The sequence below is a fragment of the Pinus tabuliformis genome, chromosome 4_2 (genome assembly GCF_031772625.1).
Source record: "Pinus tabuliformis cultivar Carrire ecotype Pingquan chromosome 4_2, CPIR1, whole genome shotgun sequence".
NCBI lineage: Eukaryota > Viridiplantae > Streptophyta > Pinopsida > Pinales > Pinaceae > Pinus > Pinus tabuliformis.
Window position 1 is genome coordinate 801,097,838 of NC_142304.1, and position 17,626 is coordinate 801,115,463.

The window sequence follows — 17,626 nt, forward strand, 5'->3', positions numbered from 1 at the left end:
GAATAGTTGTCCACTTGTATTATTTCTGCAAGGTTCACTATCGGGGGTGCTCTGTATATGCTTGAAGTGAGAGGATGCCAATGCTGCTAGCTAGGGGAAGGTGTTTGCAGGGTGTCCCTATTCATTCAGAAGCTGCCATATGGTGTTGATTACCTTCCTCCCATTTGAAAATTTATGATAAAACTTAGTGTTATCATCTCCCTCAAGCATCCAGATCGCTCTACTTCTCAACCTCCATGATTCTTCGTGATCCTTTAATATTTTCCCTCTAGCGGCATATAGAGATGAGATTCTATCCTTGTGTTCAGTGGAGTTGTACACCCCTCCCAAGTTATTCTCAAAGTCCGCAATTTCTATTTCAGCGTCTCTTAGGGCTTGATCATCCCACCTCCTCTTGTTGTGAGCCCAAATTTTGGAGAGTCTCTTCAGCTTATTAAGGTTTTGAGCAAACCATTCCACTATATGACCTGCTGTAGTAAGGGGGTGAAGCTTCCATAAATATGTGACCATACAAACTTAGGAAGGGTCCTTTAGCCATGTGGCACAGAACTTGAAGTTACCCTTAGGTTTCCCCTGCCCCCCGCTGATTTCCATATAAATAGGCAGGTGATCAGAGATGCCCCTTGATCCCACCCATTGCCTGTGAATTAGGTTCTAATTGAGAAGGCCTTCCTTAATAAGAAATATATTGATTCTATAAGCTAAACTGTCTTCCCCTATTCTATTGTTTTCCATGTGGGTTGCACCTTTCTGATGGGGATCTCTATCATATTGTGGGCTCTGAGTACATTCTCAAAATATATTGAAAGGGGATTAATTTGTGCTCTTCGTCCCCATGATTCCACATTTCCTATGGAGAATTTTAAATCCCCTCCCATGATTAGAAAATCCTTTTGACAGAGTTCAGAGTTAAGTAGGCGGTCCCAAAATTCAGGCCTGTGTTGGCACGACCCATAGACGTTAATAGCCCGTATCTCCATCCCTAGATCAGCTGAGAACAAGTCTACCCCAAGATAACCTGGCCCCCTCCAACAATTGCAGAGATTGATAGTGCACAAGTTGAACCCTAGGGCAATGCCTCCTGAATGACCACTTGAATCAAGGCCAATAAAGGACTGTTATGAAACTAGCTCACAAAAAGATAGAAAAGATAAATCAACGCCTTAGAATTCAGCCTCTTCGAGGGGGCAACCTCCTTTACTTTACACAAATGAACAATTCTTCCATGATACAAATGACAAGACCTCCTTTCTATATATAGTAGTCTAAGGGGTCATAATATAATAAGAGTCGACATAACAATAATAATGTAAGGGCACAGTAATAACAATAGTGGGCTTCTATGGGGCACAATAGTAACAATATGAGGACTACATGGGTACAACAATTTAATAAGGGGGTTGTACTAATAACATTAAGGGGTTACACTAGTAGTATAGGAACCTAACATGCCCCTCTCCTTCAAAAAGTGTTGTCCTCAATGCTTGAGTAGTTGTTGATGTTTCTGTATAAAATTCTTGTCCTCCCAATTGGAATCTTCAGCGGGTAAGTTCTTCCACTTGATGAGATACTCTGAAATTGATCGATTTCGTAGCTGTCGGTTCTTGTTTCTGTGATTGCTCCAGGTTCCAATATGATTTTTCCTTCCTCTTCAAGTTCTAGCAATATTGTTTGAATACAAATGAACTCATTCAAAAGTTGTCGAATATCCCAGTTCCAACAATATTGCCAGAACTTGACAAGGAAGGAAAAATCATATTGGAACCTGAAGCATTTACAAAACCGAGAAGTCTACAGCTACGAAATCGATCAGTTTTAAAGCATCTCATCAAGTGGAAAAACTTACCGGTTGAATATTTCACATGGAAGGACAAGAATTTATATAGAAGCATCAAGAACTACTCAAGCATTGAGGACAATACTTTTTGAAGGAGAGGGGCATGTTAGACCCCTATACTACCAGTGTAACCCTTTATTATTATTAGTACAACCCCCTTATTATATTGTTGTACCCATGTAGTCCCCATATTGTTATTATTGTGCCCCATAAAAGCCCACTATTGTTATTATTGTGCCCTTACATTATTATTGTTATGTCGGCTCTAATTATATTATGACCCCTTAGACCCCTATATATAGAAAGGAGGTCTTGTCATTTCTATCATCCAAGAATTGTTCATTTGTGTAATGTAAAGGAGGTTGCCCCCTCGAAGAGTTTAAATTCTAAGTCTTTTCTATCTTCTTGTGAGCTGGTTCCATAACAAGGACCAGTTTGGGAGCATCAATTGCAATAATAGAGAGATAGCTTCAACAAAGCTAAGGGTTTCTTGGAGGAAAATAACATCAATAGGAGAGGTAGATAGCAGTCTTCTAAGAGCTGGTTTTTTATCAGGCCTAGCGAGCCCTCTGCAATTGAATGATACAATCTTCATGAGGGGGGCTTAGGTAATGGGCCCTGTGCTCTAAGAGCCCTTAGGATGGTAGATTGCCTCTTAGAAGTGATTTCGTCTCCGGCCATACTCTATGCTTTGGAGAGGGAAGAGGGGCATCCTCGAGGGAGTTTAGGGGGAGTAGGGGAGAGTACCAGGTCAAGACCAATGTGGTCATCTTGCTATTTTTTGGCCTTAGACCTGGTCTGGTATCTCAAGAAGGGAGGCCCAACTTCAATAACAGGGAAATACAGTGGAAGGGACTCCGGGATAGAAGAGGGGGAGATGGAGAACGTGGCTGGAGGGGGGCGAGGGGGGCAGGGTAAGGGTGGGGGGAATAGATACTCTAGTAATCCCATGTTCGATGCCAAATGGAGGAAATGCTAAGCCAGCAACAATAGAATATGTATGAGAGGGGTAAGAGAAGGGTGAACTCTTACCTGATGATGATGCCCCGACAGCCGCTCTGGCCCTTGTGAGTGGAGGAGAGGGTGGCTGAAGAGGTGGTCTGTCGTGTTTCTTCGGGACCTCTCTGGAGGGTGTCTTTCCTGCACCCACCGGATCCGCTTGTATCCTTGGGTCTCCGATGGGAGGTTGTTCCTCCTGTTCATATGCTGACTTAGATGGGATTTACCTTGCATCTTTCCCTGATCTTGCCTTATTATTGAGTGGGTAGTCCTTAAACAGATGCCCGAACTTGTGACAACGTTTGCACCTAAAAGGTACCCTTTCATAATCCAATGTCTGTCTTCGAGTAAAATTTCTCCACTGAATTGTGATGTATTCCTGCAAGCCATCACTGGTATCCAAATGTACTAATACCCTTGCATAGGCCATTGTACCTGTCGTAAGGTAGGTTTTTTCATGATCCAGGTATGAGCACAAGACATTCCCAAGTCTCCTGAAAACATCTTCAGACCAAAATTATAAAGGTAGAGTTGGGAGACGGACCCATAGGGGACCAACATTTAACTTCTCACATTCTAGGTCAAATAGGGGCCTCCATCTACGCAGGAGCACCAGAACCTATTCTATGTGCCATACCGTAGAGAGGACCCAATTCGTGTGTTCGACCTTTGTGAAATGGAGGGCAAACCATCCCCTAAAAAAGGTCTAGACGAAAGGAGGATAACCCAGATGTTGTCCCCAAACCTCTGATGTCCACTACTTCAGCCTAGCTGCACTATAGTTCATCCCCCTAACTCTTCCAACCAAGACCCTGTCAAAAATCTCCATAGTATCACTCAACTGAATGTCCTCTTCGAGCCTTAGAAAAGCTTCAGAAGCTTTGGGTTTTAGGCATAGTTGTCTTTTAGTCGTACGCAGTCTATCTTCATCTGTGGGTTGTAAAGGTTCGCTCAGAGGAGGATGAGTCCCAAAATTAGGAGGGTCCTGAGGAGGCTCCACGGAGAAAACTCCAGAAATGGGTGAGATCCCTGTGAAATTACCAGATGGGGGGGTCGTGGAGGGCAGCATAGGTTGTCGTTCTGGAGCGGAAGGCACGGGCTCACAGGACTAAGTGACAGAAGGGACACAGGAGCCAGTGGAGGGTGGAAAGTGTGTGATGCCCGCCGAGAGATTTTCCAAGCCAGGATCCAAAGAGTGGTCCACAAAAGATAGGGTAAATGGCAACAACGGTTGAGAAGTGAGGTTTGACAGGGGTGGCTTCCGAGAGTGTGGCCACCGAGTTCGAAGGACCTGATATTGAGGGCAGAGAGGCTACGACATTCGAGAGCACACTGTTAAAAGGGTAACCACCTACGGGAATTTTCTAGGGATGGTTCCAAATGGGGATTCCCTCGAAAGGGTCCTTTGAATAGTCTATGAGCTTGTCCATAACTGTCACTATATTCCCACTCCAGCTGCCTGCAGATTCCTTGGGGAGCCCGTCACTGGTGACTTGGGGCAGAAGTGGTAGAATAGGGAAATGGATGGTAAACCCTTATCGGTGGAGGGTGAAGATAATTGTGAGACAAAGCTATAACATAGTTGAAATGGGTCTATGCATTAGAGTAGGTAGGGTAACAAGTAATGAGTACGATCACCAGCACAAAGGGTACCATCGAGGGTATGGTCGCAGTAAAAAAGAATTACTAGGCTATTAGACTAAAACCCTTGTCAAGTGCCCTCGTCGCCATCGCCGTCCTCCATCTGAATCCTTTTAGGTTCACTTTGTATCCATCTATGTCCTCAGTAAATACATTTTTTTTGTGGAGGAACATGCATAACCTGAAGATCAAATATGAGCTTTTTTATTTAGCAAAATTATAATTTTTTTCTAAAAAATTTTAAATTAGACAATAAAAATAAATGGTTTTGTAAATATATATTTTATAAAATTAACTCATAAAAAAAAACAAAATTTACATGTCATACTATTAATGATTGATAATGCAATCTTTTTTCCAAGGAAAAAGCGTAATTTTCATTAAAATTTTAAGAAAATTACATGTTGTATGCCAGCATTGTGTTATGCTTTCACTATTGTCAGTTGGTGGAGTTCTTTTGTTGCTTAAATGTTACAAAATCCTTCATAAAACTTGAAGGTGCAAAAACTATATACATATTGTTTGGTAAACTGTTCTGCAGATAATAAAAACAAGACAAAGCAAAATAAAAACATAGAAACCATTGTTTGGATTGATCCTATCAATCAATCCTGGGAAACTACCTCCTCAACTATATATGGCCTGTGATATATCTGGAAGAAGTCACCATTCCTGTATTCCTGTATTATCCATTGTCCTCTGCTCAGCTGCGTGGCCTCTTTGGAAATAAGGTCAGCGACATCATTCCTTTCCCGTGTTTCCTTGCAACATCTAGTGCAATTGCTAGTTTATTTCTTGGTGTGCAGGGTCCCGGGTGCTTTTTGCAGTTGTGATGTAGAGTAGGGTTGGAATTTGGATTACTCTTTACCCATTATATTTTTTTTTGACGTTTTAGGTTTTTATGTTGCCCTTCAAGAAACATTATGTTTAAAATTTCTCCCTTCAAGAGTGATGTTTTGAAAGGTTTCATTAAAAAACACATATCTATCATAAGAAAAAAAATTGACCGTAACACATAAATGATTTATTGAATTCTCAATTTTGGTTTCAAATTGTATGGAACACTCACAATAAAATATCCATAACTCTAAAACCAAATGTCCTTCACTCATACATGCCATAGAATTTGTATATATGAGATACTACTAAGGAGATATTATGGGATGTAAATATGACCAACAAAGTAAAACTATAAGATGGACTATCCTTTGCATCCTCTCCACTATCATAATCACATTGAATCAATGTGGGGCTCCACCACCGAGTGTTTGTAGTCAAGAAAGTACAATGCATTAAAATTGTTTTAGTATTTCATAAGTGGTAGTAGATATCGTTCTTCATAAGCCATATCTTTCAAATTTTTTAAGTGAAATGTTGAGACACTCAATATCTGGTGCAGATTGTAGTCGAAGCAACACTCTCACTATTCCACAAGTGACATTTTTACATAGGATAACTTTCATAAGTGAGTGGTGAGTCGGTGATACTGTGACAAGCCTCTGGCCCAAACAATCCAATAAAGGTGGGTGGACAATACACTTAGGGAGAGCTAGTTGCAACAAGAAAGATTATTGTCCACATTTATTATGACAAGGAAGAGGTTTTGTTCTTTCAGCAACGTAGGTTTGATCGCACTCATGGATTGATTGTTTGTTTCATTCAAGTGGGAATTTTAACAATGTTTTCATAAGAGATAGATGCATATTCATTGCATTTCAAGGAAACTATTTAGACTTGGATTCTAATCCAACTTACCCTGATCAAATGAACGAATTCTGAGTTACTGAACGATATTCCTTCTAAGGAGTATGAACTACATATGATTTCTTCCCCTTGTCCCTAGGAATTCAATCATATTAAGATTGACCATCTGATGAGATCTCATCATGAACAAAACATTTCAAACCAAGCCAAATTTGTAAGAAGTCTCTATTAGGCTAGACGCTTATTGATCCCTTAGTTTTGTAGACTTATATTTAAGGAGACTAGGTAAGAACCTTTGTTGAATGATCTCAGATACATTTTCCGTGGTTGTGTTTCCTAAGGCTATAGGTGTTCTATGGTTGTGTGTCCTTAGGCTATAGGTGCTTTTGTGCAAGTTGCAAATATCTTAATTCCTATTTATTAAAAATATGTTTTTCTTTCTATGTGTGTGCATATTTGAATTCACTGGGGATGTCTCTTCAATTGGTATGGTCCATTCACCCATGGAAAATTGAAAGCTTGCAATATTAATGGCACAAAAGAAAATATAGAAAGACTAAGAATGTGAAGCCTAGGAATAAAAAAAACAAAATTGTTATCTATAAGTTTATAGTATCTATTTGTAATAATTCCTAAAGCATAAAAGAGCCAAACAAAGGTCATTTCTAGATGGTTTTGTCAAGAAACCTTTCCAAGGTAAGATATGTACATTATTATCATGTTTACAATTGAGTTCTTCAACATTATTTCTACATTTATTAATTTTAATAAAAAAATAAATAGTTTCTAGTGATGTTTTAAATTCATTTCATTGTGATGATCAAATTGTACAATTAATAAATTATATTTTGGTTTTTACTTGAATGCTTAACCCACTTAATGTATTGCAAGTGTGTGTTTAAGTAACACACCTTCTTGGTGATGGATAGAGTAAAACATAAAGGACACTAATAGTTAAATATATACACACTTCTTACAAATTTTATAAAAGAATTGTGTTTATAAATTGGAATTGTTGACAATTTTCTTTTTAAGACATATTTTCGGCAATAATCACATCATATTTCATAGGTGAAACGACTACTTTTGACCAAAGGAAACAACTATAATTGAGTGCACTACAACTAGAATTTACTACACCTAGAATTAGCGGAAATTTTATTGATTAGTTAATTTGTTGGATTTATTTAGTTTAAGTTTGTATGTAATTAAATAAAACTGCTAATAATAAACTTAAATTAAGGACCTTAAACTTAATAAATCATCTAAATTCTTTAATTTAAAAATAAATAAACTTATATTATTATGGGATAAATAAATGTTTATTTTAATACATATTAATTAGTTAACTTATTTACTAATATTATTTATATAAATATATACTTAACCAAATATGTCTTTTCAACTTTTAATTTAAATAAAATCAATTTATAATAATACTCTTATATGAAGGATTATGGAATAAGATAGGATAAAAGTTTATTGTTTAATTATTTAATTAATTTATATGTTTTTTTAATTATATCTATTTTTATTTAGATTTTCTAACTCAAGGAATGAAAATATTTGTATCAGAATTAAGTGTTGTAAGAGCACATTGTTCGAATTCCAAAATTTTGTAGTAAACATTTTCAGATTTTCGAAATTAAAGTTTATTATAATGTCCGTTCCAAGTTGAAATGGAAAGGGGTCAGTATCTAAATAAACTATTAATGATAATGACGTTTTCAAAAAATAACCTTACCCGTCCAACCCTGGTGCAGAGTTCATCTCTTTTTGAAGGTTATTACATCAGGGTTTCCCACCTTCATCGCCTGCTGCTCAGGTGGTGTCTTGCAAGTCCGCCCTGCATGCCCATTTGGAGAAGCTGTTATCTTCGATCCCACGGGTGCTTTTCCGTCAAGTGAATTTCGCCTAGGGCGACCACTTCCTGAATTGTTGACCACTGTAAGTGGCTGCTGCCTGTTTGAGAAGGGTTGGCTCTGTCCACCACTAGATAATCTTCGCTCACCGCTACAGACAGGGGGTGATAATTCAACTTGGATTGTAGATCTTTTTTCACCATTGATTAGTTTTCCAAAGGACTGTAGTGACTTTTTAATTTGAGAAGTCTTTTTCGATGCAAATGGAGCCACGGTATCAGTTTCTGTATTTGTTCCACCGTTTGTACCACCACTTTTTAGCCCTGATAAATTTCTACGGTCATTTCCCAGACTGCTCCGACGGTTGCCATTTTGTTGGCTTATCGGCGTCTCATTAAGCTTGGATCTCTCTCCTGAATCTACCCACTTGTCATCTTGGGTACCCATCCCGAAATTATAAATACCATCTTGTACCTCAACTTTGCTTATTCCAGGCGCTTCAAGGCTCCATCTACGACTTCGCACTGGCGTTTGGAGTTTGTGTTTGTCAGTAAGTGGAGATTCTCTCACATTCTGTAACTGTGCTACTTCTGCTTCTTTCCTCGCCAAAGCCTTCTTCAAACTGTCTACCTGCTCTCTAAGCTCACGAACTTCTCCACTTTCTTTATTCAAACGTGCAGCACCAAGTTCAACAGAGGACACCCGTTCAGCGAATTTAAGGGTGCTTATTGTCTCTCCATATGAATCCGGTTCAGGACTTATGTGCACAAACATCAGAGTCTTTGCCTTGCCCCCTAATGAATCCTGAAGCAATTGAGTCAATTTGCTATTTCGATATGGCACATGCGAATTCCTCTGTGCCAATGCTGCAATGACGTCTCCTAGAGATGAAAGGGACTTGTTTATGTATTGTGCCTCCTTCAAGCGATCTCCAGTTACTTCAGATTTATCTACCCTCTCACTTCCAGCAAGATCTACCAAATTAAGGCAGCTATGAAGGTTACACCCAGAAACACTATCTGTACCTTGCACATGTACAGTCAACACAATGTGAGAACGACTGCTGCGGTCATTTAGTGCAGTATAGCTAACAGTGCGATTCTTTTGGCCTAAATTCATCAAATCCAAAACATCAGAAGTAGCTTTAACAGGCATAAGTATAGCATCCGGTACATTAAATCCCTTATGACCATTATTTCGAATATCTAATTTCTTGCTTGAGGTCAGTGCTCCGAGAAGATCCCTCACTTGTTCGTTGTATACCTCTATCATTTGGACGGAGACTTCATACACCATTAAATCTTTCCTCTTTTGAGACAACTCGAAGAGGTCACTGAGGGCTCTATAGTTCACTCCCATCTCCTTTTCAGAAGCACCTGTTGGACCGCTCATGGTGTGGGTTTTCCCAGATCCTGTTTGACCATATGCAAAAATGCAGACATTGTAACCATCCATTACAGATCGGATCAATGGCCGTGTATCCATGTAAATTTCCTCTTGTGTAGAAGATGGCCCAAAAACCTTATTAAAATTCAATATCCTCTGTACATCTTTCCCCATTTTGGATGTATTGACCAGGAGGGATCCATCCTCTCCAATCAATTCCACTGCACTGTGGGCTTCAGATTGACCTCCAAAATGGGGTCGGATTCTGCAGTATACCCTTATGCTTCCTTTGAGTTCTTGAAGGCTATTATAAAGGATCTTGTTTTCTTCCAGAACTCTGTGATATCCACTAGCAGCATTAGAAATTCCTGCGACCTGGTAATCAAGCAATTCAAAATGCTTTCGCCACTCTGCCTGAAACCCTTGTACATCTTCCCGTGCTCTAAGTAATAAGTCTCTTATGTCCTTGACTTCTTTTCTTTGTGCTTCCAAACGCATCTGATGTTCCTGACTTATATGCAAAGGTTTTGGATCCTGACTTTGAAAAGGTGAACAGTCAACATTTTTCTGGTCTGGAGAATCCAAAAGGAGCTGATTGTCTTGATCCTGGCTTTTCTGAATCAGGGAAAATTTGTCTTGTTTATTTTCTGCAAAAATTGCAATGATAAGATTCATGAATGCTTGCATCGAACCCGGTGCAGCAGTTTGTATGGCTTCAACAAGGTTCTGATCAACATTTTCCTTGTCGTTTGTCATTTCTACAGCAAACCGCTTTAACCAAGCTCCCATTGTGTCTTTAGATTGAAAGATGTCACTGAGTCGTTTTTCTCCGTCATCCATGTTTATAATTGATATGTCCGGCAGAGTTTCAGTGTCGCTTACAGGCACACAAGGAATTGAGCGTTGAAGGAAGTTTCCTGTGCTTCGTGGAATCATGGGGGACTTCAAAGGGCCTGCATATTTCCAGGAGCCATTTCCTCCACACTGTTTCCATTCATAATAAGATTTCAGCGCCAATATACAGTCAACAATCTTTGTCGTAGAACCCGGCCGCAAGCTTTCCTGCTCTAAATGAGTAGCTTCAAAAGTAGGTAACTTCATCTCTTCAGCAGCTACAAGAAAATTCCTAACATTCTCAAAATATTGATAAGCAGATAAAGGCCGTCCTTCAGGAGGAAGTGATGAAACATGATTTGCAACGACCTTAGACACTGCGCCTGGCTGAACCTTGTTGATAAGATTACATAATATGATCCCATTTCTCAAGCAAAGACGAAACTCCTCCTCAGATGGCTCGCATGGTATATCTAGAGAACCAACCATGCTCTTTATCCATGCTGTAGCTTGAAACCTCCTATTAGCTGCTTCCTCTGCTTTCAGTGAAGCCAAACGACCTTGCGATCCACTACTTTCTGCGCTAGAAACCTGTAAATCCGTGGCACTCCTGAACATATCGTCGGAAAATGCCTCGTGCCTTCTCTGACAAAACGAATTTCTGGGAGGAGGATAGGGAGAAGTGCTGGAAAACAATGGGGGAGGGACCCTGCTGGGAGTAGAATCTGGTTCCAGAGACATTTTTTCCTCTTATTCGACAAATCTCAATAGAAAACTGAAAAACCGCAACTGGAGAGGCTTGGCCCTGAATGCGAACTCAATCAGTGCGGTTCAGCGAGTGGGTATGTACCATTTACTACAGATACAGCGACTGATCAATCAATCGAATTCAACAAGGCCTTGAACTCTCGATGCTTTAGGTAACTTGTTTTCGTTCGCGAAGAGGACTGTTTTCGAAATGGGTGCGAGGGGAGAGCTTATATGAGAATTTTAATGGGTATTTCTTTAGTATTAGTAAAGAAGACTGAACGAGTCCAATCCCAACGGTCAAGTCGAATGTTGAGGCCTCAAACACATCCGAAGCCGACCAGAAGCCCAACTACCTTAGTCGCATAAACACATCATAACTTCCCGTGGAACTGCCTTGGCTCCGATAATGCAATCTTTTATAAGTGTGTAATGTTAATGTATTTAGCTTTAAAGAATAAGATAGGAGTTGATTTGACCATCGATGCTCCCAAATTGAATTTACAACTTTCATCAACACAATTCCGTATTTTTATTGAGATTACAGAGAAAATAGAAATATGTTATTGAAAATAAGCTTTGTAATACTTTCCTAATTCTTTTTGTCAGATTTTCTAATATTTTGTCTGTGGGATGGGAGCCCTTCACTAAATGTTGAATAAGAAAGAGGGTCTCCCAAAACAATTAGACAAACTTTCTGATTTTCTTTGTCTAATATATCTGTAGGTGAGGGATACCTAGGAAGCTGTTGAACCATAGGAGACCCAGACAGTTACAGCTTCCGCTTTGGTATTAGAACCACTCCTGCAGCTCCAATGCACCCTGTGTGTCAAACAAACTATTAATTCATCAAACAGTTATATATCAAACTATTATCTTTTGTGATTTACTTATGGGAAACTAGATTATCGATTGAAGAATTAATCTTTTGTCCAAAAATAAATATTGAGGATACAAAAGCTATTATTATAGAGAGTGTTTACGTGAGTACATATATATGCAAAAAAAGAGAACATGCTAGAAAAACCAAAATGACAAAGATATTGTTAGTGAGAAATATGTCTTGTGGGAGTGCCAACCATGATTGGGAGCTATTGTCTTGCTTGGAAATTCAAGGTAATAAAATCTAGAGTGAGAAATTGCAGTCAAAACTTGGAAATTAAGGTGAGAGGAAGCACCTGCTTGATAACCAAAGGGAGGTTGTTCACGTTCCAAAAGATCTACACCATGAATTTCGTGAGACTATCACTATGATTCCTCATCGAACCAAGAACAAGGAAAATTTTAGGGGCGAAATTTCGCTAATTGGCTAGTTTTTGGACATTTTTTGAAAAAAGTATTCACCCATTTGATTTAAAAATTCATATATATATATATATATATATATATATATATATATATATATATATATATATATATATATATATGCGCCAAAAATTTACCAATTTTAATAGTAAATTACATGTTTTTATTGAATATTCACCTACATTCTATATGTATGACTTTTCAAACTATAATATTATAAATAGGCATAATATTTGAATCCTTAAAAAAATACCTTGACCAAAAGAGCCAATTTTGGATGAGTTCATTTCCCTAGTGCACCCAGAGGAAACCCATGTTGTGAGTAGGGGATTTATGATATCCCGGTAGCCCCTCTCCCTGTTGAGATAGATGTCTAGCACAAGAAAAGAACTATAGAGGACCAAAATGACTCCAACCTCACTCGGATAAGGAACCACCAAAAATTCATACAACATAGGTTAAAATTCAATACAAAGGATGTCCAGATCAAGAGGACTTGTATAGTCCCCAGTAGCGAAAATTAAAACAACAATCCTCCATGTTAACAGATGATAGAGGAGGGTGGGGAGAGACTTCACCACTCCTATAGAATTAGGAAACCAAAGCAGAGGAGTAACGATGAACTAAGGATTTGTGATATCACTTGCCCTGAGACTTGCCTTAAGGTGTGAGCCACTGAGTGTACTCACCATATTAAGAGGTATAATGTGTGGGAAAGTGGAGAGTGAGCTAACTCGTCCTCCCCGTCCAATGATCAGGTGACAGTGGGTTGCATGCTTCCTCTTGCCTCACACTTTTAATGTGTTTACCACCCCAAGCGCGGATTATATGAGTATATATTATAATTTATTAAAATTGTATAAATATATACTTTTGAATTTCAATATTTGGTTTGTCAATTAATATTATTAATAAATCATTATTATTAAAGATACTTTAAGAAAAATAAATACTTTATTTAGATTGTTGAGAGTCTAAATGTTAGATATGTTTTGTAATATATAAAAGTTACATATGTCAATTGGAGTTATCTTGGGTGTGTAAATTTTAACCCCGTATAGAAATTACCTGCATACGAATTATCGGACCTAAAGAAACAAATTATTTATTTTGATTTAAGATTTTATTCCTATGCTCAAAAAGCTTGGATAGAAGCCTCCCGAGCTCACTATAATTTTGACATTGTAAAAGGCTAGGAAGGTCAGTATTGTAACAAAGATTGTGAAACTGAGATCTAATGTGGTTGTATTTAGGGCACTCTAAGAGGAAGTGGTTTTCATCCTCGATGTTCATATGCTCACATATATGGTAGATCCTTTCCATCCATGGTGTTTTAGGAACTGCCCAACGACCTATTTCACTATGGAGCTTATAAGAATTCGTTCTAATCTTTGCTATATTAATTCGTAAAGGAGGCTCTCACAACGCAATTTAGAGGAGGCCTGTTTGATATGTGGGTTGTTAAGCTACAGCTAGGCTGTGTGGTAGGCCGCAGGCCATATCACCACAGCAAGGGGTAGAGTGGGCAGTTTTGGAGTCTTATTGTGCCTTAATCTTCAGCTTGAAGGCAGAAGGTTCTCACCAAGAAAAGGTTGCTGAGATTAAGGGTTGTTTGGATGACTGTTTCAGGGCTGCTGCAGCAATCTGAGGTGCCCTAATCAGTCACCATCACAACAGCAGGGACAACAAGCTTAATGGAGTAGCAAGGTACAATAAGCATACATGAGACAGTTGTAAGCATGATGATGAATGAGACTGTATGATGATGAAAGATGCAGCATAATGGGCATGTTAAGTAAGGAGCAACATGATGATGAAAAGGGTGGCATGATGATGGAAGATGCAGCATAATGTGTAGCATGATGATGAGAGTAGATGAGAGCAGCTCAGTCATCAAGGTCCAGCACTGTGATGGTACAACATGGTGTTATACGGTAAGGTGCAGCAAATGGATGAAATGCCATACTATGATAGGTGAAGCAGTCACCTTAGAGAATCAGTTGAGGCAATATGTCTTCAACTGATCTCATGCCGATATCAAAAGTCAAAATGTTGACTTCTATTGTAAATGTACTATCTCTCTCTCTTTCTTTGCTGAACTTTGAAGAACATAAAGAAGAATTGATCAAGGGTTTCCCCACATTGGGGTTTGTCCCTAGCTAGCACCACATCTTGTGTCCTCTTGTCTTGGCTTGTCTTCTGCGATTTATATTTATGTTCTATTTGCAGCTTACTTTAATGCTGATGTGATTGCTAATCTGAAAAATATATTCAGCTAACTATGAAAATTGAAATAAATTGCTCTAGCATAGAACATACCTAAACTTAACATGGTATCGGAGCTGAGGTGAAGACAATGCCCAAGCAAGAGTGAAAGAGCAATCACCGAAGACAGTTGGGAAAGGACAAAAGGATAAATGGGTTCATCATCCCTCTTCAAATTCACTGAGGGTGAAGTGTAAGTAGAGAATATTATCAGAATGGCGCAACGGAAGTTTTGATGGCCTACTTAAAGATCACTTCATTGGGAAGTTCGGATCTAAGGGTGGAAGAAAAGGCGAATGCCTTGGTTGCAATAAGTTCAGACATTATGCGAAGAAGTGTCCGAATTGTAGAGACACATCTCTTGATGAAGATAAAGATCGTTCCAGGGACATCTTCAATGATCAAAGGAATGACTGGTAATGCAGGTCATCAAGGAAATGGTCGACTCTTCACATAAAGCAAGGAACCCCATGTATGAAGAATCAAATGTTGTTTCTGATAAGATAAAGAAGCGTTATCTTGTATTGGCCCTCTCTTTTATATTCTTTGGGAATCTGGCTTATTGATTGTAGTGCTTCAAGGCATTTCATCAGATAAAAGGGTGCACTCTCTAATTTGGTAGAGATGGAAACAATCGTGTGACTATACTTGGAGCCGATGCCACCTATCCTGAAAAGGGTGTAGGGAATGTTACCTCTCAATTGAATGAGGGTAACTCGATTCATCTACAAAATCTCTTTTTTACCTGATCGCAAGAAGAACCTGGTGTCCATTTCAGCAATGGAAGTCGAAGGTTTCAAGGTGGAACTCGTCGATGGAAATGTACGTGTTTGAAAATAGAATTTTCAAAGATGTTTCTGAGTCTAGGGTTGTATCAAGTTACAGGAAGTCCACTGGGGACCATTTCCATTAACACATAGCACCGAAGGTCTGTGAGTCAGATGGTGACAGGGAAGCCTGAATTCAAAAAGAGCATGAAAGTACATGTCTGAGATGTACCGAAGGAAAATATTACAAGGGGACCATTCCCCTCATGTACAAGTCCACAAGTGTGGAACAACCCAAGGGGTTTGAGATTGATAATCAGGAATCTCAAGTATGCAGGTGGAAGAAAGCCCTCTATGGCTTGAAGAAAAACACCCGAGCGTAGTATGAGAGGATCGATAGCTGTCTGATGAAGCTGAGATTCTCTAGGAGTGAAATCGACCCAAACCATCCGAAGGTTGTGGATGATAGACCTCTCATACCAACACCTTATGAGTACGACCTATTTCTGACAGGTGCAGACCCTCTCATTTGCAGAATTAAGAGGGAGTTGGATTCTGGATGTGGAATGATAAACTGCAAGCCTGTGACTACGTCGAGAATCTTAACTTTCAGAAGTTATATGGTTGAAATGTTGGACCAGATTTGGGAAATGCCTCTGAGTTTCATAAACTAATTTGCGTCGATGTTCTTGGTGAACTTCTGTTTGGACATATGTTTTGCGGTTAGCATAATGAGCTTGTATCTGGTTGAGCCTCACTGGATTGGTGCCAAGAATCTTCTGAGATATCTTCAGGGCATAATCTCTCATGGATTGAGATACACTGTCGGAAATATGAAACTGCATGATTAATTGAATGCTGAATGGGCAGGCCTTGTGGAGGATCACTAGAGCACTTCTCAGTGTTGGTTCTCTTTGGATTTTGCTTCGATATCATGGATGAGCAGGAAGTAGAAGTTGGTTTCTATAAGCATCGCCGAGATCGAATACATAGCTACGAGTATGATCTCGTGTGAATTTGCATGGTTGCCGTAGCTCTTAAGTGAGCTGATTGTACACATGAGTAATACCACTGTGATTCTCTGTGACAACTAGAGGTGGGATTCGATTATAGAGGAATCTCGTATTCAATGATTGCTCCAGCAGATAGATATCATATACTTCCTTATCTGGGATATGGTAAGTCGATGAGCAAGGAGGCTCCACGCATTAAGATTGATGTACAGTTCAGCGTCATTTTGTCAAAGCCCCGGGGAAAGATCAAATATGTGATCTTCCCCAACGACATGGAGTCGTTAAGAGACCCTTGTAAAAGGATCCTACATGGTGCATACATTGAGCTCTGGGAGCTCTAGGGGTTTACGGTTCTTACTAGAGTGACATATGACCACAGGGTGACTCACCATCCCCTGGTGGTGTACGTGTATAGGGTAAAAGAATCAAAACTTTCCATGTGGCACCCCGTGGTGACTATGTAGGAGGATGATTCGTTCTCCTGTGAGGTCTGGATGATGTGTTCTCCATGACAATTGTGTAGTAGGATGATTAGTTCTCCTGTGAGGTTTGGATGATGTGTTGTCCATGACAATTGTGTAGCAGGATGATTAATTCTCCTGTGAGGTCTGGATCATGTGTTCTCCATGCACAATCGCCCGCCCGGCGCCCATCGTTCACCTCTCGGAGGCCTTACATTCTCCTCCACCTGAAATCGTCATCGTCCTCGACAACATACCATCTCGGTAGCTCTCTACCAAGATCATCATCATTGTAACTCCATCACTCCAAAGTGCCTCATCGATCCTCCACATCAAGTCACTCTTCCAAGCCATGCCCATACATGCACTTTTGAAAGTATGCGTCCCATACTGCATCAAAGTCACCTGTCCTCAGCTCCTCAATGCATCAGATCTTCTAAGTCCACCGTACATGAAGTCCCTAAAAGTCACAACAATCTCATGTCATCATGAGCTCCATGAGCCATCTCCAACCAACACTTCAGCAAGCATACAATATGCCTCAGCTCCCCATGTAGTAGGAATGCTCCATAGCTGCTCACAACTCCATCCAAGTGATCAACTCTCGATGTGCCCCATTCAGGTCCATGAAGTCCTCTTCATCATCTGCAGTGTGCCATCCTCAAGTCTCCAATCTTATCAACTCTTGATGTGCCCCATTCAGGTCCATGAAGTCCTCTTCATTATCTGCAATGTGCCATCCTCAAGTTCCCATGTCACACTAGCAAGTCCTCCTGCATAACATTCCTGCCCTAGCACTCCTCTT

General features: G+C 39.6%; 1 pseudogene; it reads right to left on the bottom strand.

Annotated features, from left to right (window-relative positions):
* Window positions 1-7,947: 7,947 nt before the first annotated feature.
* On the bottom strand, window positions 7,948-16,192 carry LOC149172093 (kinesin-like protein KIN-14L pseudogene; annotated as a pseudogene).
* Window positions 16,193-17,626: the final 1,434 nt, after the last annotated feature.